The 26,123-nt window shown below is 37.3% G+C and overlaps 1 pseudogene; it reads right to left on the minus strand.

The window, feature by feature from the left end:
• Window positions 1-24,108: 24,108 nt before the first annotated feature.
• LOC118611737 lies at window positions 24,109-24,227 on the minus strand (annotated as a pseudogene).
• Window positions 24,228-26,123: the final 1,896 nt, after the last annotated feature.

A 26,123-nucleotide genomic window follows, 5' to 3' on the forward strand; every position in this document is an offset into this window, starting at 1 on the left:
TTAAAAAATCATAAAGACTGAGGTGTCTTCTGCTCTGGGGTATTTTACTCTATTATTTCTTCATTGTTTATCTTTTATTCTGGAACTTTCTATTACATAGTGATGGGAGTAGATTCCAGCATCTATTTTACATTCTTACTAATATTTATTTGTTTGTTTGGTTGGTTCGTTTGTTTCATTTTGCTCCTGCTAATGGGGAATTTACGTTTTAAAAAAAATTTATTACCTTCCAGATCTCCAAATCTACCTTCAGTCAAGTTTGTATTTTCATACAATCTATTCGGTGAATTTTGGGAGAAACGTATTTTATGTTTCTAAGACTTCTCATTATTTGTTGACTGTAGCCACACCTTATTGCTACAGGGCCTGACTGAGAGGTGGCCTCGGGGAAGAGGGAGGGAAGAAAAAAGATCAGAAGAGGAAGAGTTAAATGAGGTATTGAGGGGGTGGTTCGACAGGGCCCAGTGGTGTCTGGATCTGGCACTTGAGGGAGGTGAAGGTTCTCATGTCTCTCATCCAAGATTAGTAAGAGCTCTGGCTTTCCAAATGCAGAAAGGGTTCAAGTTCACTAGTCCTGCATTCCCCAGTGTGGCGTTCAGGGACCTGGTGATCTGAGGAATGCAATAAAAGGCACCACTGGGTGAAGGCTTTAGAAAAGCACAGGGAAGGATAAAGCACAGAGCAAGGCCACTTCCTGGAAGTGGCAGTATTTTAGCAAGGTGGGAATCTTTTGAGGATACGGAAATAACATTTCAGAGAGAACACATATGGGAATAGAACAAGAGAGATGTTAATGAATGATGATGATGGTAGTGATGATGGTGGTGATGGTGGTGATGACGGCGATGATGATGGTGATTATAACGATGATGATGATGATGGTGATGATGGTGATGATGCTGGTGATGACGGTGATAATAATGATGATGATGATGGTGTTGACAGTGATGATGGTAATGATGACGATGGCGGTGAGATGATGATTTAACGACAATGGTGATAAGCATCTGTTATGTGCCCAAGCGCTGGGACCAAACATTTGCCATCTTCCTAGTCGCTGAGGATAAGTAGAAATGCATATCTGATTCCAGTCTCACATCATTCCTGGTAGGCATTATTTCCTCCCTATCACTTATTAATGTAAGAAAACAAGGAGTTAGAAAGTAAATGCAACAATAGATAAGAAAGCTGGGATTGTCCTGTCTTGAATGCTGCTTGCGCTTCCTTGAGTTGTCCGGCTTGGCTGGAAGCAGCATAGGATGTCTGGAAACCACCCTATTGCTTTCCGGCTCAGGGAAAGAATAGTAAAAGTCTTCACAGGCCATGCTCAGGATTGGCAATTTGATTTGGCAGGCAACGGGCCGCTATCAAAACTTCCTGAACAGGAGGACGTTATGATCATGGATTACCCGCCTATGACATGTTAGTTGATTGGTTTTGGTGTGATGGGGGGAAAAAAGAGGCCAATTATCTCTCCTTACAGAGTATGGACTAATCCTGAGGTTTTAGATTAGAATAGTAAAAGCAGGAATGGAGATAAGGAAACTAGAAACTAGATGCAAGAGGGCAGTAGAGAAGGGGGAAGGCCTGACTGGGAAGGGTGTCACAGAGCAGGAAAGGTGACGACCTAGAGCCTGGGAAATGCTTGGGGACTTCTGGAAGTGCCACACTGAGAAGTGTCCCGGCTGAGCTGTCTTGTGTTGACTGTCGCCGGCTAGAATGTCCACCTTGCCTGACTGGATGAACATATTTAATATGAAATGTTCTATAACATTTATACGAAGTGATTCCTCAGCAAGTGAAACAAATTTTTAAAAATCGAAACATCCAAACAGGGCCGTGCAACAAATTAGTACGTTCTTCCATCTCTGCTATAATTTTATTCTCGTCCTGCAGCCCCTATGCCATAGTCCTCAAGTGACACCCCTCTGAGGATCCGCTTCGTATGCTCCAGGGTAGCATGTGACACTTTAAATATTATGTATGGTAAAGTTTACCTGTCCACGTAAGTCACTCAAAAGACACTGGATGTGGATTTGCCTGTAAACGGCTTCTGACGCAAAGAGTGCCATCAGGCTCAGTAATGCTGCATTCTAGGGACCTCGCGACTGGCTGGCCACCAGGTCCCAGTTCTGCCCTTTTGTGTTCCAGCTGGCTAGCAGGTCCTCCTTTTCCTTTAGTTCTGGCAAGATGGTTATAAAAGGGGAAAATAGAAATGGCCAGCAATCCAGTTACAGCTTATTGGGGGGAGGGGGATGCTCAGTGCAGGGGAGCGTGTGTGGGCATCGCGTGAAGGGAAAAGCACAAGTCCAAGGAGAGAATGACAGTGACAGCCACTTCCACTGAACTGCAGCCCACGTGTGGGCAAGAAGAAGAACCAGGTGAGCAGCTCCCCGTGGTATGAGACTTTATCAACCGGTTCTTCACAGGCACGGATGTGTGTGGTACCCAGCGGGTCTCTGCAGCAGTAGAACAAGATGCATCCAAAAATCCAGCTCCCATTGACATATTCTCATCAAGATTATCCCTCACCTTCCTGAATGCAAATGGCGAATTTGAGAATCACTGGTTTCTAGGGGAAAGTGACTACACTGTCTCTCAAAGCTTTCGTAAAAGTGACCCATTTAAGCAGCAGGGACACTTTCTTGAGATGTTGAGAACCTTGAAATGGATTTTGCTCCCGCAAAATTGGTACTGCTTGCCACGATGCAGAAATCTCTTCCCGCAATAAACAAAGCAATTAATGTGTCTTTAATTTGCACCTCACCAAACAGAAAGAATGCATTTATTCCATGTGACATGTAGACGAATTTTTCTTTAAAAACAAAGTTTCATGCTGTGACTACAATTAGTGTAATTGTCAGCTCTTCTCTAAAAACAAATATGTATTAAGAGAGACGCCAGCATTGTGCCCTCCTCTGGTGTGAAAATGAGACAATCAAAATCTATTGTAATTACCTCAGTGATATTATAATTAGCAACGATTAAGTTATTGCATGCTGCTTTTTTCCTCTTGGCTACAATTAAAAAAGTATATATCTTTCTACTGCACATTACAGCTGATCATTTTACCTCAATACATGTCTGGTAAGTGGATAAATTAGAAGTAATTTTAAAGCACATCTCCGTTAAAACATATATCTTTCTATTTAACTGCCTTAACCCTGTAGATACATCTGCGTTCTTATCGCTCGGTGAAAAAAAAGGACCTCACCCCTAATCGCTTGGTCAGAAATCAACCATATTTTTAAATAGACGGTTCTAGATAATACATTTTTTTTTAATTACAGATATCTGAATGATGTGATTAATCATTCGTTTATTGCCAAGCATGCCCACCTAGCTCCAAATATCTACAAAACTGGCATTAACCAGTTTTTAACATAAATGGTGGAAAAACTGGCCAGCTGTACTATCACAGGGAAAAAAAGGCTCTGGGTAGATGGATATCTTTCTAGTTAGGAAAAAAGGTGAATTTGGCCATAATTATAAATATGCCTTTTATATATTGCACATATCTTTTTTTTCTCATAGATACTTTCATGCCGTCTTTTATTATTGATGGAAGAAATGAGTTCGTGAGCTAATGAAGATCTGATTACAGTTTGAAGCTTGACAAACTTTGGGAGGCAAGAATTGGATAAAGTGTTGCCTTATTTATTCATCACAAACATTTCGAGCCAAACAGACTCACGTGTCCACATCCTGTATTACCGGAGTTTCTGACTTTCTCTCTGATTTTCAGTGGACAGACACGAATCCCCATACGTGTGTTTTCTTTGGAAATATTTATAAATAACCTTGCTCCAGTAGGACAAACTCTACCCCCGTGAGTGAAATGGCAGAAACACATCATCTCCCCCACTTTTTTTTTTGCATCGCTACTAACCAGTTTTTTTCGTATTTGTTGGGTGAATTTTTGCCCATTATGTATATGTATGATTTTTGTAAGAGCAACACCAGCAGCATGTACGATGAACTTTCTGGAAGTCCACGGATGCTGACGTTGGGGACCCACCCTAGCCACAATGACTGGCCAAGAGGTTGCGGTGCGGTTTGGCAATGTCCTCAGACATTTGTCATTCCCTGAGGCCCAGGGTGGAACAAAAAGGCTTCAACAGGGCTCGCTTTCACTACTTCACAGGGGAAGTGGCTGAAGGAGGAGGATACACTGATGTGGTAAAGAAGAGGGGCACGTAGGCCTTTCTGGAATGTTCTTCTCAGCTGGCACAGGACTTGCAGAAGGACAGGAAATAAAGGGTCCGCAGTGGAAAGGGGAGAGTTACTCTCATAGGGCTTTGAAGGGACCACGTCCTGTAGTGACATCATTCTAAGCCACCACCGAATTATACAAGGCTCTGTTTCGAAAAGGAGGGTTCATTTTTAAGAAAACGGGGCACCATGGCAATGCAAACTAATGTATGTCGGTATCCCGAGTCACACAAAATAATAAAAATGTACGAGGCGAGCCACCTCGGCAGTGGACATGGAAGGGCACCATGCCTGTTTAATTCTCTGCAGAAGCCACCCCAGAGGACATGAACATTCTAGATCCCACATTTCAGATATACCAGAATGACAGAGTTGCAGGAGGCGGGGAGGGAATGCGTGCAAATGAATAATTTTACTTATTCCAAACACCGTTTCTTACTATTTTTTTCAGATGCCTTCATTCTGTACAGACAAACCAATGAAAAAAAAAATTGAGGAGCCCCACGCAGTGCGACAGTCACATACACTTGCACACGCGCACACACAGAAACACACACTCATCCACACACATGCACACACCGGCTGTGAGCAGAGGAGGTTTTCAAACCCGGAGCCTGTAAAATCTCTCCCATAACGCTAATAATCAACCTGTTTAACTTCCGTAGTGATAAAAATCACTATCCTGTTAATATCTATGCTCACTGGTGACAGTATGTGGGAGCCAGACGCCTGGGGACCCTGGGTGCCCATCGGTGCCTCTGTTTTCGAAGTGACACCCTCAGGAGCGAGCTGCTCGGTCGCTTGACCGGCTCTGACTACCTGTCACCCCTACGCAGCTCCGTCAGTGCGAGTTCGTGAAATACTTATTTATTAGCGTGTTGACAGTTGTTCTAGTTCGGTGGATATTGCTTTGTTGGGAGAAATGAAGCCAGGGCATGAGGAAGAAGGCAGCTGTGCCTTCTGGTTTTTTCTAAGTAACGTGAGAGCCGCGGCGAGGTGACGGTTTGAGCCAGTGTAGGACACGCTTCATGAGGCCACTTGATATGGGACATTTAGGGTTATGGGGCGGAAGCGTCAGGCAGGATGTTTAGGAAACTCCAGGAAGTGTTCTTCCTTTTGAAACGTAATTCCTTTACCTGATGCCTTCTTCTCTTTTCGGGGATTGTCGCCGAGTGTGTGTGTTCCCAGGCTGCACCCCCATTCACTGCAAAGACACATTCGGCCTCCATATTCATGTAATAAATAAATAAATATTACACGACCAAAGTCTTGTCTCTTCCATGCGAATGTCCTCTTTGCTTTCAAGTGACTTTGGCTGTGTGTGTCCTCTCCATATTCATGAGTTGAAACCCAGCCCCCTGGGGTGTTGGGGCTAGCGGGTGGGGCCTTTGGGAGGTGACAAGGTCATGAGGGTGGGGCCTTCGGGAATGAGATTTGTGCCCCATCAAAGACACCCAGAAGGCTAGCTCACTTCTTCCACCAGGTGAGGTTACCTCGAAAGGTCAGTCATTTATGAGGAAGCAAATCTCACCAGACGTCATGTCTGCTGATGCTATGGTCGTGGACTTCGCAGCTTCCAAAACTGTGATTAATAAATGTGTGTACTGTTTATAAACGACCGAGTTTAAGCTACTTTTGTCACAGCAGCTCAAATAGACTAACACACAAGTCCACTGACAATATATTCTTATCAGGGTTATGTATACCTTAAATACATACAAGGTTCCATGTCAAATTTATCCAATAAAAAGATGTTGTCTGTACAGAATCTGTGTTGTCAAATTTTATCCAACATTTTAACTTATACTTTCAATATCATATTTGTAAAAATCCTCTCAGAGTTGTTTTTTTTTTTTTTAAATGAGACATGGTGTATTAAAGAGACAGGTTCTTGTTTAGGTAATCTTAAAGTGATATTGGGAACTAACCAGACTGATATTCAAATTACATCTCATAAACTGTCTCAGTAACAGATCCTGGGAATTATATGTATAGATTATATGTATATTTATAGAAACAGATATACCTTTGTAGAGGATAATAGGATGGTGTCTGTTATAAAAATATTTTCAGTGAAAAATTACCTTGACTATTCAAGCCTGACGGAATATGAAATAGCTTTGTCTCAAACATATTCTGCTTAAGATTTAATGTATCGTATATAGAAAATGACATTACACCGTAAGTATGTAATATGATAAATATCACTTCAGTAGCAACTAGAGTAAAATATATAAATGAATCAAACTTATAGGATGTACACCTTAAATATATACAAGGTTCCCTGTCACATTTATCCAATAAAAAGATGTACTCAAATAAACCAGTGGAAATAAAATAAAATATATTCTGAGAGAAACTATAGCCTTCAATTAGAAATCTTCCCTTTTATATTGTTGTGGAAAGTTTTCATATCACTGATGCTATCCATTTCTCAAAATAGGTCAGCCTGTGAGGAACAGACCGGAGAATTACTTTCTTTCTTGCTAATAAGGCTTATGAGTAATAACTATAGCTTTTCGTTCAAAAGTTGTTAGCCAAATCTGCCTACGGCCAAAATCAATATGAATAGTGGGGGAAAAAAATGCACGAAGAAAGAAGGAAAAAAAAAATTATAGTAACATTTTCTCACTCTGACTCTCAGTCAGCAAACTCACTTTCTTTTTTTTTCCTATCCAGGACCATAACCTGTGTCTTCTAATCAAGTCTTATATTACAAATTGCTTTTAGATCTTTAAACTCAACGGAAGGAGTATATAATCTCTCTCCTTTTAAGCCCCGAAGCCCACACTTCCTTATTAGCGTTTTTCTAAGTCTGTAAATAGAAGTGTCTGATGACAATGACACGTTTACAATTATTGACATTTGTTCACACCGGACTTGAGCATCCCTGTGTGACAGTACCCATCACGCTGCTTTGCGAAGATTTATTTAGTATCTGTCTCATCATTTAGATTATCAGCTCTATGGCTGCAGGGGCCATATCTTATTTTCTGCTTGCATTTTTTTTTTAACTCCTTTTTCACTTCTCCAAGTGTGCTCCCTGGAACAGCATCTTCAAAGTCGACTAGAGGCTTGCTGGAAATACAGAATAGTGGGCCCTATAGGAAGCCTGTTGAATCCAAGTCCGCATTTAACAGGATGCTAGGTGATTTCAAAGCAAGAAACACACTTCCGGAAGCGCTACTGTCACTTAATGCGGATCCTACCACGTGAAAGGTGTTCGGGCAGTGTTTATTGCGTGACTTAATTTACATACCTCAATGAACCTGAGGTCTAGAGCCTGCTGGTGGAATCTCACTGTCAAAACGTCCCCCTTCCCTTCTCTGCATTTTAGAGGGCTCTGGGACAGGCTTGATGGCCGTTGTACACGACCGTGAAACTTAAGGAGACAAGGAGAATTCGGATCTTTTGGAGAATGGAGCTGGATCCCAGGATCTTACAACCCCTCCCCGCACCATCACGCAGGTCTGACTATCAAGGCCGCAAGCCCAGACTCCATGGGGCTCCCGCCACCACAGCTAGTTCCTATCATCCTCATTTCTCTCTGCGTCTCCATCCGCCGTCCCTGCTTTACTTACTTCATGCTACTTACAGAAAAAAACCCATGTCCAGACCTCTTGACCTGTCTGCAACACGGCTTCTCCGCTTCCTGAGAGGATCGTTTTAATAGCATCTCGACGGGTAAGTTCGCTGGTTGTACTTTGGTGCTCTATAGCGCGCTGTACCTCTTCAGCCATTATTTAAGGATATTGCAACCCTCTCATCTGCCAGTCTTTCTCACTAAATTCTTTGAGGGCAGCCATTATATCATATTTATCTTTTGGTCCCCTGGGAGCCATTCAATCAATGTTTCTTGATGAACCAATAAATGCTTCTCTCACAGCCTTTGTTGAACTCAATAAGTGTCAGCTACTAACTTCTCTTACTGTGACTACGTTTATAGCACCACTGATAAAAACAGACGGGCGGTCTCTTGATGGCAAGGGCTGGATTATATTTATATTTTTACCCTTGCACCTAACGGAGGATCTAGGGCACAGCGGGCACTCAGTAAAAGTTCATTGAATGAATGAGTGAAATGTAGCCTTTGACGTGCAAACATCTACACGGCCATTCAATGAAAGAAATAGGATTATCATCATGCCCTTTCAGAACTTTGCTTTCCTAAGTGGCTTTTACAAATTTTACTCTTTAATAACATAAATCAACCACAGGCTACTTGAGTCCAAATACCACACGCTTCAACAGGCATGATCACGTAAGAATACACAATTAACTTCACACAAAAGATTTTGAAACAAACTCAGTCCATTAATTAATAGAGCCAAACATATATGTTCTTTCTTCAAATATATGTTTGTATTTATAACTAAGAAAGTATAGAAAACATAACCGTAAAGGGAAAATCTATTATTTCATGCCCAATCAAAGATATCGTGCCAAAAGTGATGATGCTGGGTTGTTACTCTTTAATTTGGAAAGAAATATGGGCCAGTCGAATAAGACTTTTTTTCCCCTACCAATTAGAAAAAAAATTAACCTTATGTTGATGGGGAACAGATTTGTTCTGTTTTGCTTTTCCTACACATGCTGGGAACTCCAATGGAGACGAAATTGCACCGTCTTGAAATTCTACCACAGAAAGAATTTGCACACTATCCATATTTGGATTCGCAAATAAATTTCAGTTAGCATTTGACCAAAACACTGATCTTTTCTAGTATTATTATAATTTTGGTACAAGTGACAACTTTATGACTGAAGATTGCAATATTGCATATTTCTGATATTTGGAAGAATACTACAGTGACATGGAAGAAAGGATTAAAATACTGTGTCACCATAGTGTTACTGGTGGTGGCATTCAGTGAGGGAGAAAATGAATGGCATATTATCCAGTTAAAGCTTATTTTGAAAATCTACATGTTTTTATTTATTGTTTAAAATTTTATCTACGCTAAAAAAGGCATGGATAATGTACAAGTTTCTTATTTCACTTTCATTTTATGAACGTTTTGAAAATATGGATACGGTAAAAAAAATCGATTGTTTAATTGCTAAATAAAACGTGTTTGTTTTCTGTGAAGTAGTTTCCTATAAATTTCTGGAGACTAACAGAAAGAATGAATGTGTTTCAAAGAGAAAAAAATATTGTTAAAGTATTTTCACAATCAGTAATCTTATTTGTGTTCTGGCTTGTAATTTATGTTTGATATTTGTCAAAACCTGGAAAAAATGCCTGCAAGAAACATACGTTTTGAGGAAAAAAATCATGCTTTGGCTAATTACTGCCATATATTATTATTTTTTAAATTCTTTACCTTATTATTTACTAAATTAGTCACATTATTATTTTATTGTCTATCACTTTTATTATTAGTTTTAGTTCTTCACACTATTAATATTATTATTATTATTATTATTAATTCTTCGTATTGCTTAGGAAATCTGAGGTTTTGTCCCTAAGAAATTAGGACAGAAAAAATGCACTCTTCTGTGTGAGATGACTGTAAGAATTCATTTAAATCAGTGTTTTTCAAAGTGGGGCGCAAGGGAATCAGGGGTACCAAGAAGAGCTATAGCGGAGTATGGAAAAACATATTAAAAGGTATGATTATTTTTTTCTAATACAATAAGAAAATTAAGCATTATTACTATTTAATAGGTAGTTAGCACTTGGGTCCTCATTATTTATTATTAGGTCAGATATTGACTCAAGAATCCTGACTTAGCATTTACCCTTAGCATATCACGAGATACTGCAATTCACATGTTCCTGGCTTGAATTTACTAATTTTCATAAATGAACAGGAAGCTAAAAACAATTTCTGAAAAAAAAAATCTGATAAAAAATAATGTAAATTTATGTGCACAAACAAACAAAGACAGAAATCGACGGCCATACCTTGAGGTAAGGAGGTGATGGCATTTTGGAAAAAGAACATTTGAAAATGTTTTCACTGTCATGGATGATGTTTATCGAATGATACGTGTCCACATATGAATCTCCTATCAGCACGGGTAGACACGCGTGCCTTGATGCACAAGTGCACACACCTACACACACAGACATAAAACCCCAGAAACACAATTTTTTAACCACTTTACAATTTTAGTGTGTTTTGGACCCATTTATTGAGCATATAAAAATGCAACACCTTTTGATTAGTTTGCATGATGAACGAATTGCCCAAAATTGGGACAAGAATTTGCCAAATTTTGATAACAACCTTTGTATGATTGGTGGAAGATATTGATGAATTGTGGCGAATTTTTGTGAGATTATTTTCAACTGTGAAAACTAGTATAACCAAATAATTGGAATAAACTGAACTTAGAGTCAGACTTTCAAATTTCTGTAGACTTTCAAAGAGAAGAACTATTTAGAATAGAATACTTAGGTATTCTATTAATAATTTTAGTGAATGCAAAAAGTTTTTGGGCTTTGAATAAACAAAATAAATCATTTGTCTGAGGATTTTTTACTCCTTATTCTTCTGTTGGTTCCATTTTACAGTTTTTGGGCTTTGAATAAACAAAATAAATCATTTGTCTGAGGATTTTTTACTCCTTATTCTTCTGTTGGTTCTATTTTACAGATAATATGCATATGCATATGGTACTGCAATTATATAATCCAGAAGAAAATTCCTATGCATACTTTGAGACCGAGTGGATTTCTAGGCTACTGTAAAGTGTCAAAATCCTCAATATTTGACCCTGTGTTGGTCTTTTCTGTCCTTATTTGACATCACGTGATTGTGTCTTCTTTGCAGTATGGCAGGTGACTTATTGGGGGCACTAACAAAAAAAGTTACAGCAGAAACATTTCGTCCTGAAAATGCAGTGTGATTTTTTTTTTCTTGTGTGGAGATTTATGTTACTAATTTGCTTAGAGAATATCATATAATCAATGCAAAATATTGTAAAACTACACTAATTCAGATTAATTATGAAGAAAAGCCTATCTATTTTAATAATTACAACAGAGTTATAATTTTTTTTAAAAGCAAAGTCATGTCTGCTATTTTCTGATACAGATCGTGACTTACATTACAGAGGTTCTCACAAGAGTCAGCTTTCATAATTTTCAGTTTGCACATACAAATAAGTCCATTATTATATGCAAATACTCGCCTCTTGAGTGTTTGAAATTTTTCCGTTAAATAAATATTCCGGCCTATTGTTTTGTGTACATTGATAATTTGTCAAGCAAATTATTTTATGCAAAGATTTGTTTCAATCTAGCCTCAGTCTCGCTTATTATGAATTCTAGATTAACGAGCTACAAGATACTCAGACTCTATTGAACTTCTCAAAATCAAAGGATTTAATCTTAATTTCTGTTCCCAAGTGACCCCATCTTCTTCCTGAATATGGCCTTTCTTGTCTCACCCATGACTTCTACTATTGTAGTGGAGAAATGCAGAGATCTAGCTCTATTTTTCAACTGAACTGTCTCTTTTTTCACCTTAGAAGATTGGTAGCCAGGAAGTGTAGATTTTAAAAGGTCCCCAGAGGCAATAGGTGTTGAATAAGCTGTTAAACAAGAGAATTGAGACTCTTTTGTCATCATTCTGGGAGCAGCGCTGAATGATGGGAGCAGAGTCCATTATTGGTTTTAGATAAACGAGACAAAGGCAAAGATTGAGAGTAACTGTTAAGGGTAAGGTTTAGAAAAGGTGGTTTCAGAAAAAAAAAATGTCAACGAAATAACAAGGAACTTTCGTCATTTCTCTATTGCCTTTCCTTATTTTCGGGTCCCCGTTAAATAACCTGGGCACTGAATTGTTTCATGAAAGTGATCAAACCCTGCATGTGTGTGGAGTCCCCTCACCTCCTCTCTTGCTAGGAAAGAAAGAAGGTATGACATTGTCTGTCACAGGGTAATAAGAAGCAGAAACAAACAAACAAATCGGATACAATTTAATATGGAAGCTTGTCATCCCTGAATATGAAGCCTCCAGTTCCCTCACGGGCAGGCAAGTCCATCTCTGTGGAATCCCACAGAGAAGGGGTATTAGCATCACACACGAATTATCACCAGGATCCACACAGAAGCTGTTGCACACACGTCAGAGTATCGGTATTATAAAAAACGCTTATTTCCATTTGATATAATTTGACTTGTCTCAGTGCAGTTTGTAGCCATTCCAAGCCCTTTTTTGGAGACGAGGTCAACGGAAGTGGGATCTCTCAATTTTTTTTCTTTTTTTATGCCTACAGCACCTGGTCTTCCTAGGTGGTCTCCCATCCAAGTACTAACCAGGCCTGACCCTGCTTAGCTTCCGAGATCAGACATCAGACTTGTTCAGTGTGGTGTGGTCGTAGACCACGGACCATGGCTCCAACGGGGCACAGGCCCAGGACCTTCTGCGTGTAATCAGACTTGCTGACTGCTACACTAGGGAACCACGTCCAAGGGATATCTCAACTTTAACATTAGGCAAGAAGAGGTAGACCGCCATCAGGCCAGTGTCAGAAAAACCATCCTTCACTTTTGGATGTCCATCTCATTTTACTCTGGATGCTTCATGCAATGAGCAACTGGTCCCTTACTTGGGGAAGACTGCCAGGTGATGGGTGATATAGAAAGTCCTAGATCCGATGAGGCCATTACTGTTGAAATGTATTTCTCCTAAAGCCTTGCCATCCTCAGACCTGTGTCTGCCGGAAGTGATCTTCCCAGCAGACCTTGCACACACTCAAGTGTGCATACTATCCTACTCACGAGTGAAGCAAGACTGACTCATTATCATTCCCTTCACCAACAATCTCACCTCACTAAACTGGAGCACACACCTAGACTGGCCTCCATCATGGCGTTTTTAGGTAACGAATTAAACCTTCAAGAAAAAAAAAAGTGACCAGAATGCATTTAAACATTATAAAGAAACCATCAAAACAAAAACAAAAACAAAAATAAAAAACAAAACGTTACCAATGGACTAGAATATGATTAAATTCTAGATTAATATTTGTTCACAATAGACCTTGTCTCTAATACCTCTAATTGAGGAAAATTTATCAGCAAGAAAGTTATCTTTTAGAGGTTGGGGGAAAAAAAATTCTAAGTTGATGTTTCTGTTTCTGTCCATGAATTTTTTTTTTTTTTTTTTTTTTTCAAAATCCCGAGGAGAAAACAGTCAATATCCTGCCTTATTTAGCTCTGGAGGCATTTCTCCAGCGCCCTCACCTTCTGACCTAACTTTTTGCCTTTCTTCCCTCAACATCTCAGAATCCCACTGAGCCTTCTTCACAAACCCAGCACTGTCCTCCATTGGAGCTTAAAATACTGGTTAGTTGGAATTGACTGTTCAGCTTCTCGACCAAACTAAATCAATCTCCATTTGAAATTACCGAATGCACTATTTATAGATGTAAGTAAAGGGAATCAAATTTGGAGTCTTCTTAATAATGTTAGAATTAGAGTTACTCTACATGCATGGTTTAGTTTAAGTGTCGCTAAGGTTTTGGCTCTCTCAAAAATTTGACATAGGACAGTAATATACATCACGGTGCGTCACATTAAAAAGCTGTATGGTCCTGAGCGAGTCGCACAACTTCATAAGCCTTATTTCTCTCACCTATAAAATGAGGGTCACATATTTTCCCAAAGGCTTAATTAGGATACACTATAAAATAACGAGCGCATTTCCTGGGATGGAATATTATTATTTTGAGACCTTGCCAGAATACGTAGGAGAAGATTTAGATATTGTAGGCGTTGATGCATTCGTGATTTCATCCATCGTTCCTATCACATATCCATTGACGACACACAGTCACCCCAACAACCACATTTTACAGTGAAGATTGTGTGCCAGGTCCCTTCTGGTACTGGGAACAAAAGCCAATAGAAGATGCTGTGAACTAAATCGTGTCCCTGCCACAATTCATATGTGGAGGTTCAAACCCCCAACGAGCTGGTGTTACTATATTAAGAGGTAATTAAGATTAAATGAGGTCATAAGAGTGAAGTGCTAATAAGTAATAATGTGAAATGTCTTTTTTAAAATGTGCTTATTTACTGTCTGCATATCTTCTTCAGCGACATGTCTCTTCATATTTTTTTCAAACGTGTTTGGTTTCTTATTGTTCAGTTCTGAGATTTCTTTATATATTCTAAATACTAATGATTTGTTGACTATGTGGTTTGCAAATATATTCTCTCAATCTGCAACTTGTCTTTTTCTTTTTAACCAGAGTCTTTTGCAGAGTCTAAGTTTTTAGTTTTGATGAGGTCCAATTTATGAATTTTTTTTTTCTGTTGTGGTTAATGCTGTTGTTAGAAATTTAAGAAACTCATCCTGAAGACTTTCTCCTTTTTTCCCGAAAAAGTTAATCATTTTATATTCCACTACAGTCTTTTAATCCAAGGTGATATGTTGGTAGTTTAGTTTTCAATTAACACATTTAAAATTTACTATTTTTTACATGTTTGGTTTCATGTAATACCATATACTAGTAGTTATATTAACAGTATTTTGAGATGTAATTTTCATATTTGCAGATTTCCTTGAATCTCACTTCCTTGCTTCTCTTTATTTCTCTCTCTTTCACTCTCTCTCCCTCTTTCTCTCTCTCTCCTCAACCCCTCCCCCCACCCTGTACACAATGAAGAAAGGCCACTTCCAAGCCAAGGACAGTTCTCATCAGCTGACATTTTGATCTTGGAATTTCCAGCCTCCAGAACTATGAGAAAATATTTCTATTGTTTAAGCCACCAATGCTATGATATATGTTATGGTAGCCTGAGTAAACTAGTATAAAGAAAAACTTTAATTCCCTACTTGAAAAGTGTTAAAAGATTTACACTTTTTGTTATTTATGAGACACTGCAGAATGTTTGATTGTTCAAGAGTTGATAAAATGTTAGAATCGTGAACATAGTGGAGCTTTATGAATAGGTATATCAAAGATTGATTTAAAAAAAGAGATGTCTGTGCTTCCTTTCAATAAAATGATGGTTGTAAACTTGTATTTCCCTTAGAACTCATCACTGAATTATCAGTAAATTTTCCATTTATAAACTAGATTTTGAAAGTAAATAACAAGTAAATTTCTACTTCTGGGTAGATGGAGCAGACCTACATTTTCTCTTCCTAAGTACAATAAAAAATATCTCTGGCCATTACTGAGAGAATAAACATACAAAGATCCTGAAATTAAAAAAAAAAACAACAATTCCACATATATTAGCATCAAAAAACAAAATATTTATATAGCGATTGAACAAAGTGGAAGACTTGTACACTCAATACTATAAAGCACTATTGAAAGAAATTAAAGAAAAAAATAATGGAAAATGATTCCATGTCTATAAATTAGTATTTTTAATATTATTAAGATATCTATTCTCAGCCATAATCAACAGAACAAGTAATAACAAATGTTGGAGAGGATGTGGAGGAAAAGGAACCCTCATACACTGCTGGTGGGACTGCAAATTGGTACAGCCACTATGGAAAACAGTATGGAGGTCCCTCATAAAACTGAGACTCTGATCTACCATACACATTCCAGCAATCCCTCTACTGGGTATTTACCCCCAAAACTTGAAACACCATATCCGAAAAGGTATCTGCTCACCGATGTTCATAGCAGATTACTCACAGTGGCCAGGACATGGAAGCAACCCAAGTGTCCTACAATGGATGATGGCTAAAGGAGCTGTGGTACATATATGCAATGGAATATGACTCAGCCACAAGAAGAGATGAAATTCTGCCATTTGAGACAACACCGATGGACCTCGAGACAATCGTGCTAAGTGAAATAAGCCTGACCGAAAAAGCTGAAACTCACATGATATCACTGACATGTGGGATATAAACCTAAAAGTAACAAATGAACAGGACAAAGAGAGACTCAGGGACATGGACGATGGAGTAGTGGATACCAGAGGGTAAGGGGTGGGGGAGGAGGGAAGAGGTAGACAGCGTAAAGGGGGTCAAATATAGGGGGGTTGGTAGCGGGTGAAGTGGGTAAAGGAGATCAAATATATGGTAGCTGAAAGAAACTGGACTCTAGGCGCTAATCACACAATAGAATATATAGATATATATGTATAGAGAGAGATATAAAGATATCTGTTCTCAACAAACTTATCTACAAATTCAGTGCAAGGAATCCCTGTCAGATTGCAGCTGCATCTTTGACAAGCTGATCTTAAAATCGAAGGGATCTCAGATCTCAAAATAATAAAGGCTATATATGCAAACCACAGCTAATATCATCTGCAATGGTGTAAAGCCGAAAGCTTTTCATCGAAAATCAGGAAGAAGATGAGAATGCCACAGGCAGATTTAACTAAAGAGGTAGGAGACCTGTACTCTGAAAACTGTAAGACGTCGAAAAAAGAAATTGAGCAAGATACAACTAAATGGACGGATTATGCTGCTTATGGATAGGAAGAATTAATATTGTTAAACTATCCTTACTACCTAAAGTGATATACAAATTCAATGCAATTCCTATAAATAGATCTATGACATTCTTCTCAGAATTGAAACAACTAATTCTAAAATTTGTTTGGAACCACAAAAGACCCCAAATAGTCAAAGAAATCTTGAGAAAGAACAAAGCGAGAGGTATCCCACTCCCCCGATAGCAAACTATACTACGAAGCTACAGTAATTAAAACATACACATAGGCATGAAAACATATACATAGATCAATGGGATAGAATAGAAAGTCCAGAAATAAATGTATGACAATGGAAGAAAAGATACTGCTCTTCAAAATGTGATTTTGGGAAAACTGGGCAGATACAAACAAAAAATTAAATAAAAGTGGACCACTTTCTTACATCATATAAAAAAATAAACTCAAAATATATTAAAGAATTAAATTTAAGACCTGTACCCATAAAGCTTCCAGAAGAAATCATAGGTAGTAAACTTTCTGATGACTCTTAACAAAACCTTTTTGGATATGTCACCTCGAGCAAAGGCAATAAAAGAAAAAGTAAAAAAATGGGACCACGTCAAACTGTTTTTTTTTATATGGTGAATGAAACCATTGACAAAATGTCAAAATAACCTACTGAATGGAAGAAGATATTCACAAATGATACATCTGATAAGGGATTAAGATCCTAACTATATAAGGAATTCATACAACTTAATGCAAAAACAAACAAACAAACAAACAATCCAATTTAAAAATGGGCAGAGGACCTGAATAGACATTTCTCCCAAGAGGACTTACAGATGGCCAAAAGATATGTGAAAAGATTATCAACATCACTAATCATCAGGGAAAATCAAATTAAAATCACAATGAGATATCACCTCACACCTGCCAGAATGGCCATCACTAATAAATCAACAAATATTGATGAGGATATGGAGAAAAGGGAACCCTCATGCACTGTTGGTGGGATTGTAAATTGGTGCAGCCAATATGGAAAACAGTATGAAGATTCTTCAAAAAATTAAAAATAGAACAGTCATATGTTCCAGCAATTCCACTTCTGGGTATTTGTCTGAAAAAAACAAAAATACTAATTCGAAAAGATATATGCACCCCTATGTTCATTGCAGCATTAAATAAAAGTGGACCAAGATACAGAAGCAACCTAAGTATCCATCCATAGAGAAATGGATAAAGAAGATGTGGTACCTATACACAATGGAATATTAGTCAGCCATGAAGAAGAATGAAGTCTTACCATTTGTAACAACACAGATGGACCTAGAAGGTATTATGATAACTGAAAAAAGTTCAAGAAAGAGAAATGCCACATGATCTCACTCACATGAAGAATTTAAAGAACAAAATAAATGAACAAACGAAACAACCAAACTCATAGATACAGAGAACAAATTCGTGGTCGCCAGGCAGCAGGGAGAGGGGACGAATGGGTGAAAAAAGTGAAGGATGAAAAAATACACATTTCCAGTCATTAAAATAGTCACAGGGATGTAAGGAACAGCAGAAGATGTATGTATAGTCCTAACCTTGTCCTAACCATGTAGAGCGCCACGTGGGGTACCAGACTTACCGGGATGATCGCTTCATAAGTTATATCAACGTCTAATCACTATGTCGTACAACTGAAACTAGTACAATATTGTATGTCAATTGTAATTGAAAAATAACTTTCAAAATCACTTCCAGAAGGTTACATACTGTATGATTCAATTTCTATAACATTTTTTAAGTGACAAAATTATACAAAAAGAGAAAAGATTGCTGGTTACTAGGGAGTGGTGGAGATGTGGGCAGGAGGGAAGCGAGTGGCTGTGCCCACGACAGGAATGCCACAGGGATCTTTGTGGTGACAGAATGTTCTATATCTTCACTTTATCAACGTTAATATTCTGATTGTAATATTGTAATACGGTTTTGTAAGATGTCGCCATTGGCAGAAATGATTCGAAGATACACAGGATCTCTGTTTTATTTCTTACAGCTATATGTGAATCGATAGTCATCCCAAAACAAAATATTCAGTTAAAAAATGTGAATAACATTAAAAACTCATTTTGTGCCAGAAGGAGAAACAGAATGGTGGACCGTATTCAAGTAATCACTAGGTGAGCCACTGACTACTGAGTCAGTGTTTCTCATTACCATAAAGACATTAGACACAGATTACTAATGAAATCAATCATAATTAATTCCTCCAGTGTTCGTATGCTCATGGTTTATATTTCCCGAGGAGTTCCAGTCTAATTTGACATTAATGGAGATGGAAAATAGTAAAATGGTTCTGAATTTATGGAATAATGCACACCAATCGTACATAATAAGGTTTTTGTGTCGTGGAAAGGTACTTTTGGCTTTATAAAGCAAGACTGCGAAGCTCCAGTAGTCCACCAGGCATGGGCCATCGGCGTGATGAATTTTATAGAGATTGCATTGAAATGTTCTGTATGATACCATAATAATGGATACATGTCATTATGCATTTGTTCAAACACAAAGAATGTACAACACCCATAGTGAACCCCGATTTAAACTGTAGACTTGGGTGGTTATGATGTGACAATGTAAGTTCATCCTTGGTTAGAAAAGAAAATACACACACACACACACACACACACACACGCACACCCCATTCTGGTAAATGATCTTAATAATGGGAAAGATGACCCATGTGGGGGTAGGGAACATCTGTGAAATCTCTGCACCTTCCTTTCGATACTGCTGTGAATCTAAAACTTCTCTAAAAAAAAAAAAATGAAATTTTCATTAAAAAAAAAACCAGCATTACGAGCTCAGAAATAAACTCTTGCTTTTGTAGTCAGTCACTTTTTTTGGCAAAGGTGTTGAGACAGTGGAATGGAGAAACAAGAGTTATTTTCAAAAAAAGAATGACAGGGCTACAGGATGGCCACATGCAAAAGAAAAGGGATGGATACTTTCCTCCCCCTGTGCACAAAGCTAAATCAAAATCGATCACAGACATAAATGTAATCGTTTAATATCAGAGGAAAGTATAAGAGTAAATCTCCATGAATTTAGTAAGGGTATTTTAGAAACAACATCAAAAGCACAAGAATAAAAAAGAAAAGAAACAAAAGTAAACTGAGTCAGTTTCCTTCAAAGCTTTGATGGGAAATCGCAATTAAATATCCACGCTCATCACTTATAAGTTCCTCTGGACATATAACTTTAGACCATGATCTGGATTTCCTTTGTGGTACTATGTAACGATGCTCTTTTCCCCCTTGTTTAAAATAATAGTGTCCTTTGACAGGTGACTGAATAAAGAAGATGTGGCACATATACACAATGGAATTTTACTCAGCCATAAGAAAAGATGAAATACTGTCATTTATGACAACATGGATGGATCTTGAGATTTTCACGCGAAGCGAAATAAGGCAGACAGAAAAAGTTGAAAACCGTATGATTTCACTCCTATGTGGGATATAAAACTTGAAAGCAACAAAAGAATAAAACAAATAAAGAAAAGTCATAGACATAGACAACAGTTTCATGGTGATCAGAGGGAAAAGAAGATCAAATATATGTTGATGAAAAGAAATTTAACTTTGGGTGATGATCACACAATGCGCTATACAGATGAGGTATTACTGAATTGTACACTTGAAACATATATATATATACTTTTTCTTTTGTGCTTCTTAAAATAACTATAATAAAAAAGTTGTCTTTTCCCTCACAATTTAAAGGAAGATACACACACACACACACACACACACACACACACACACACGCCAATGTCATCCCACTAAATTTAATTAAAAATAAATATAATATGCTCCCCATTTCCTTCTGATCCTTCACCAGCAGCATCTTTACTGTGCACATTTCTTCCAATAGTCTTTTTATGCCAATATAGACACTTTCAAGATGAGCAGAGCCAATAATACATTTCTATTAAGAGCTTGTTCAAGGTCAGGAGATATTTTATGTTTCAGATATTGTTGACGGGGATGTAAAATGACATAGTCATATATTTATTCTCAGAAAATATATTAAAAATATATATATATATGTACCAACCCAAAGATTTGTACATAATATTCTTAGCAGCATTAAATAATTATATAACAGCCTGAAACTGAAAATAATTCAAATGTCCATCATCACATGTAAACAGATTGTGGTATGTAGAATTTAGTAATAAAACGGAATGGAGCACTCATACATGCCACATTAAATTATCAGCCAAGTATTTTCAAATAACGCAGTTCCTTCACCTTGTGAAGAAAATGCTTTATTATTTCCACCAACGATGAAAATTCTGTTTGTTACAATGCTGAAGTCAGAGCCAATGTTAGGGAACTATATTTCCCTCTTTATTCTAATAAATCATTAATGTTGAAAGTTGTTAGAATTTATCTAAATATTAAGATAACCAGTCTAGGGCGAACATCTTAATGCGACTTTTTGAAAGTAGAAATAATGTCAAACACATCATATTTTATTAAGTCTAAGAAGTCATCTATTTTCGGGTACAGTTATTTTACATGCGACTAAGAAAAAAATGCTCCCCATTAAGTTATGACAAAACCTCGGTTGTAAGATGCTTTCCAATGCGAAAAAAATGTAACTCAATTTTATTTTAATGAGCCTTTTATTTATTATGCATTCCCCCAAAATATATTTTACTGCCAGTATTCCAAATGAACACTATTGGCTTTGGATGAATCAAATTGATAGCAGAGTTTTCCAATTGTAAAAAAAAAAAGAGAGAGAGAGAGAGTTTTATTTTCATCTCTTTACAATAGGAAGAACCATTTTCATCTACACTTTCTTAAAAAAAAAGTCTGCTTGTCCTCTTCACCCATCCATCAATCAATGTAATACTATAAGAATAGGATTTTCAATATGTTACAGAAATGATCCATTTGTTTGAATATATTCGATTGTTACTTGTGATGAAATTATTTAATTACTGTCAACTCTGCTTCAAATATTACTACTAGGGAATCCTAGCACACTGGCAGTCAAATGTAATTTATTAATCAATTCCATAGCACTGCTTAGCTAAGCATAAATTTACCAATTAAAATAAATTAAATAACTAAATCTAGAAGGCTTAAGTTAAGGGTGTATCATTAAGAATTTTGACCTTACAGAGAGAATGACAATATTCATGGCCAGCTAACAAAACTTTTTCTAGAAGAACAAAGCTTTTTAGTGCATAATAATTGGCTTTATATTAGTATAATATAGGACTTCCTCCTTTTCCTTCTTCCTTTTTCTTTCTTTTGCCTAAATATAGAAATTGTTTGCTATTCTTCCTCGATATTTTTTCTTTTGTGCTTCTTAAAATAACTATTATAAAAAAATTGTCTTTTTCCTCACAATTTAAAGGAAGATTTATTCGTTCAACTAAGATCTAAGAAGTATTGATTGATTTGTCCTTAATTTTATAGTTTAACATAGATTTCAAATGAGTTTGTATAACTACTATTATAGAATTCAAAATAGTTTGGTGTTGTTTTTGCAATAGAGGAAAAGCAAATTTATCTTTGCTTTCGGAGTACTCACTATATAGAGAGGACTTTGTGAAATTTATGTATTGGACATGAAAAATGTCCACATTGACCTGACAAGAGAGTTAATATTCCTTGAGGTTACTTAATAAGAGATAGCCTCTTTATTGTAGCCTTCAGATATTTTTCTAGGTGATTAGATAAAAGACACATGAATCTTTAAGAACAGAATAGGACTCTTGAGGACCAGATATTGTGGACATCACTCGTTCATGAGGTTGCCAAGAATCGGGGCTGACTCAACAGTACGTAACACACACAGAGATGGTTTTAGTGCGGATTACCACTTCGGTGACGGGGGAAGTTTTGAATCATATTGTTTATCACTAAAAATGAGTTTGGATTACATTTATCGATAGTTAAGATTTCCATGAATGTGTCATTTCCCACAGGGGACAGATTCATTGGTTATATTTATTAGTTTTGGACTCTGCCCAAACTAATAGAGTACATAGCCGACCTCTCAATCAATCAAGTTAATACAATGAGAAAGGTAATACAGCCGCCGAATCCCAAGCAGGAATATTGTGAGAATAAGACAGCTCGAGGGTCAACCTGGCTTAAATTTCAGATACAAGAAGCAAAAACATTTTATTTCAACATGGTCACTTACTAGGTGTGGGGCTTTGCATAAAGCTCAACACTTTGTAGTTCGCTCTCTTCATCTATATAATAGAAATAACATAATCTTTGTTTCCTTTTTAAAATTGTTTTAAAGCTATAATATAAATGTATCTGTTAAAATAATTTATAATCGCTGAAGTTTTAATCTCATACAGTATTTATAAAATAGTAAAAGGAACAGTAACAGTAATAATTAGGGGAAATTGAAATTAAAATTTACTGGACGTACTCTATGAGTTAGGCTCATATGTATCATGTAATTTAGTTCTTAATGTTACGCAGAATAAACATATAATCGATAACAGATGGAATCAGGAGACAAACCCAGGATACTCAGATTAAAAGCTAAAAACCCCTTTAAAACATATTAAAAATACTTTTTGAAATATCTACGTTTTTAGGAACGGATTTAAGAGTATGAAATAGTGAGATTTAGTTTGACAGTTGGTGAAGAGCTGAGTAAGCTTCTCCCTTAATGAGTGGCCTGGAGGAGAAGGCAAGAATAGAGTGAGGGCCTGTGATGTCCCCAGGATGTCCCTTCCTCCCTCTGTGGGGACTGCTTGGGGCAGGACAGGTAGGTGATGAGGGACACTGTAATACGGAACAGCTTCAGAACCAAAAGATCCAGTGTATCATTTGAGATCAAATATATCTTTACACTGTGTCCCCAATTCTTCTCCACCCCCCCCCAAATATATCTGAAACATGATCAACCCACACGCCAAAGTGCATATTCAAAACCCAATTCAAAACTTATCATCAGCGTGTTAACATTATTTTTTCAAACATTATGTAGCCTTCTTACCCACCCGCTGCCATAACTGTAACATACAAAAAGGGCAAGGTGACATGAGGTTGTGTCATTGAATTAAGTCTAGTGCCTCTCTTGGACCCATGTTCTCCCATTACTAGCTATTTTCTACAAAGATGTAAGCAAGAGAATTAAAAGGAAATTGAGCAGGACTGTAGGGGACTAACAGATGGTTATGACTATAAGAGTGAAATGCTACTCCAGATATAATAGTGACACGCAGCCGGAATGCAAAGGACTCAGCCATGTGACTCTCTTCCCCACAGAAGATTCCAGAATGAATAGATGCTTCGGGTGCCTTGTATGTCAACACAGCCTGCAGTGGTAAGTAGGGAAAATCCTCTGCACGCTGATTGTTTTTTTTTTTAGGCGAGGCAACCCTTGGTTGACCTCACAGATTGCAAAGATCTTGTCAGTTTACAATCCCTTATTTTATCTATTTATTTTATTTTATTTTATTTTATTTTATTTTTTTATGCCTACAGCACCTGGTCTTCCTAGGTGGTCTCCCATCCAAGTACTAACCAGGTCTGACTCTGCTTAGCTTCTGAGATCAGACATGATCCAGCTTGTTCAGGGTGGCATGGCTGTAGACCATGCTGATATTTTTATAACCCCAAATCCCCACATCCCCAAATCCTTCCCTGTGGAAGCTTGTGTGTGTGTGTGTGTGTGTGTGTGTGTGTGAGAGAGAGAGAGAGAGAGAGAGAGAGAGAGAGAGAGAGAGAGAGAGAGAATATATTACAAGAGCAAAGGGATAAGAGAAGAAGAGAAGTAGAAAGGATTAGGGAAAGTTGTCTTTTTTTTCTTGTAGAAATATTGGTTTTAGGCGACACAAAGGAGAGTGCCATTGCCATTGAGTTCTGTACAGCATTGATAGGTTCCTTGGTGACTGGGTACTGGGTTTCTGTTACACATGACATACGACAGGCGAGGAGATCCACAGGCGGTCTCCTCAGAGACTGTTGAAAGGCCCCACAATGCATCAGGGCACAGTGTTTTCAGTGTTCACTCCTAGTAAGTAACCAAGGATCTCCCACTCCACCCCTTCGCCTGATGAGAGACTTTTTGAAAAACAAAGTATACTCAGGGAAATTCAAAGCGAAGACAGGAGAGAGGGTAGAACGTGAATTTTTTGGTTTGTTTTTTTTTTTCCTGTTTTGTCTTTTTTTTTTTAAATTTTAACTCGTGCATCTCAAAAACAAACTGTAGTAGTGTTTGATGAACTCTCCTTGTGTATTTTTTTAAATGTAGATAAAGGCAATATGCTGGATGATCCAATATATTCGAAATACCATCATGCTTCTCCTTATACTCTATGATAGCTCCAAGGAAAATCTATCTATGTGTGCTAATACAATTTTTTTTTTGGCAAATAAATGTTTCTTTTTCAAAAAAGTGAAGGTAAGGAACGGAAACTAACCAGTATGAACAAAAACATTATCACTGGATGCCTTCTTTTATTTCCTTCTCTTACTTCCTCCTTTGTAACATATATAATCGGGTATAATCGTTTTTTTAACCCAGAATCCATTGAAAGCTTTGATCACGTTATGGATTTTCATTTAATGACCTTACCATAACTTATTAAACGTCTGACTTAAGATTGCCTATGTTTTTAATTTTTCACAATTTATGTGACACAGAAATGACCATTTTGCACACAAAACATTTTTTTCACAATTAGTACTATTTCCTCGGTCAAGATTCCAATAAGTGAACTAACTTCGTTGAAACATTTTAAAGACATTTGGTTCATATTGATTAACGGCTTTTCAAAAAGATCATCATATTAATTTTCATACCTACAATAGCCTCTTTGTAAAACACTCAGCATCAGGGGGATCTTCATATTTTAAAAATATTTTGCTAATTATTGTTAATGCTTAAAATTCACTAGTAAGATAGAACAAAACCATTTTTAGTAGCTACTTACCAAAAAAGTTCATCTTTGATGTTTTAGTGAAATCTTAGTGTTTCGATTTAATGATAAGTTTTGTATATTAGAGATACTGTCAAAATACATTTCAGATATTTGTTTCCCAAATACGCTTTGCCTTTAAGTCTTGACCATTTTTAAAGGCTTTATTTATTTGCAGCTATGTTAACATCAAACAGAAGGATGAGGGTTATAAGCATATTTTTTAAAAAACATACTGAGTCCATGCCTTCAAGACGAAGAGGCAAAAATAGTAAACACCTGCCTGAATAAATAGTAGAGGAACTCAACGGGATGGCCTATTTAGATAAAGAAATAAGACCCAGCAAAATGATACCTTCAAACGCAAATTATAATTTTCAGAGCATGCACTATGATGTTGGGTTTCATGGGTTAAGTCGATCAACTTGTGGAGAGCAAATCACGGCTAATGTTTCTATGGGGTTGCAAAGCTATATTATTTTCCCCTTATCTTATTGCTGGCAAATGGAAGCAAAAGTTATGTTTGCTCCGTGTGGCGCCCATTAGGAGCGAGAGAAAAGAGGGAGAAAG

The sequence above is a fragment of the Rousettus aegyptiacus genome, unplaced genomic scaffold (assembly GCF_014176215.1).
Source record: "Rousettus aegyptiacus isolate mRouAeg1 unplaced genomic scaffold, mRouAeg1.p scaffold_m13_p_14, whole genome shotgun sequence".
NCBI classification, from domain to species: domain Eukaryota; kingdom Metazoa; phylum Chordata; class Mammalia; order Chiroptera; family Pteropodidae; genus Rousettus; species Rousettus aegyptiacus.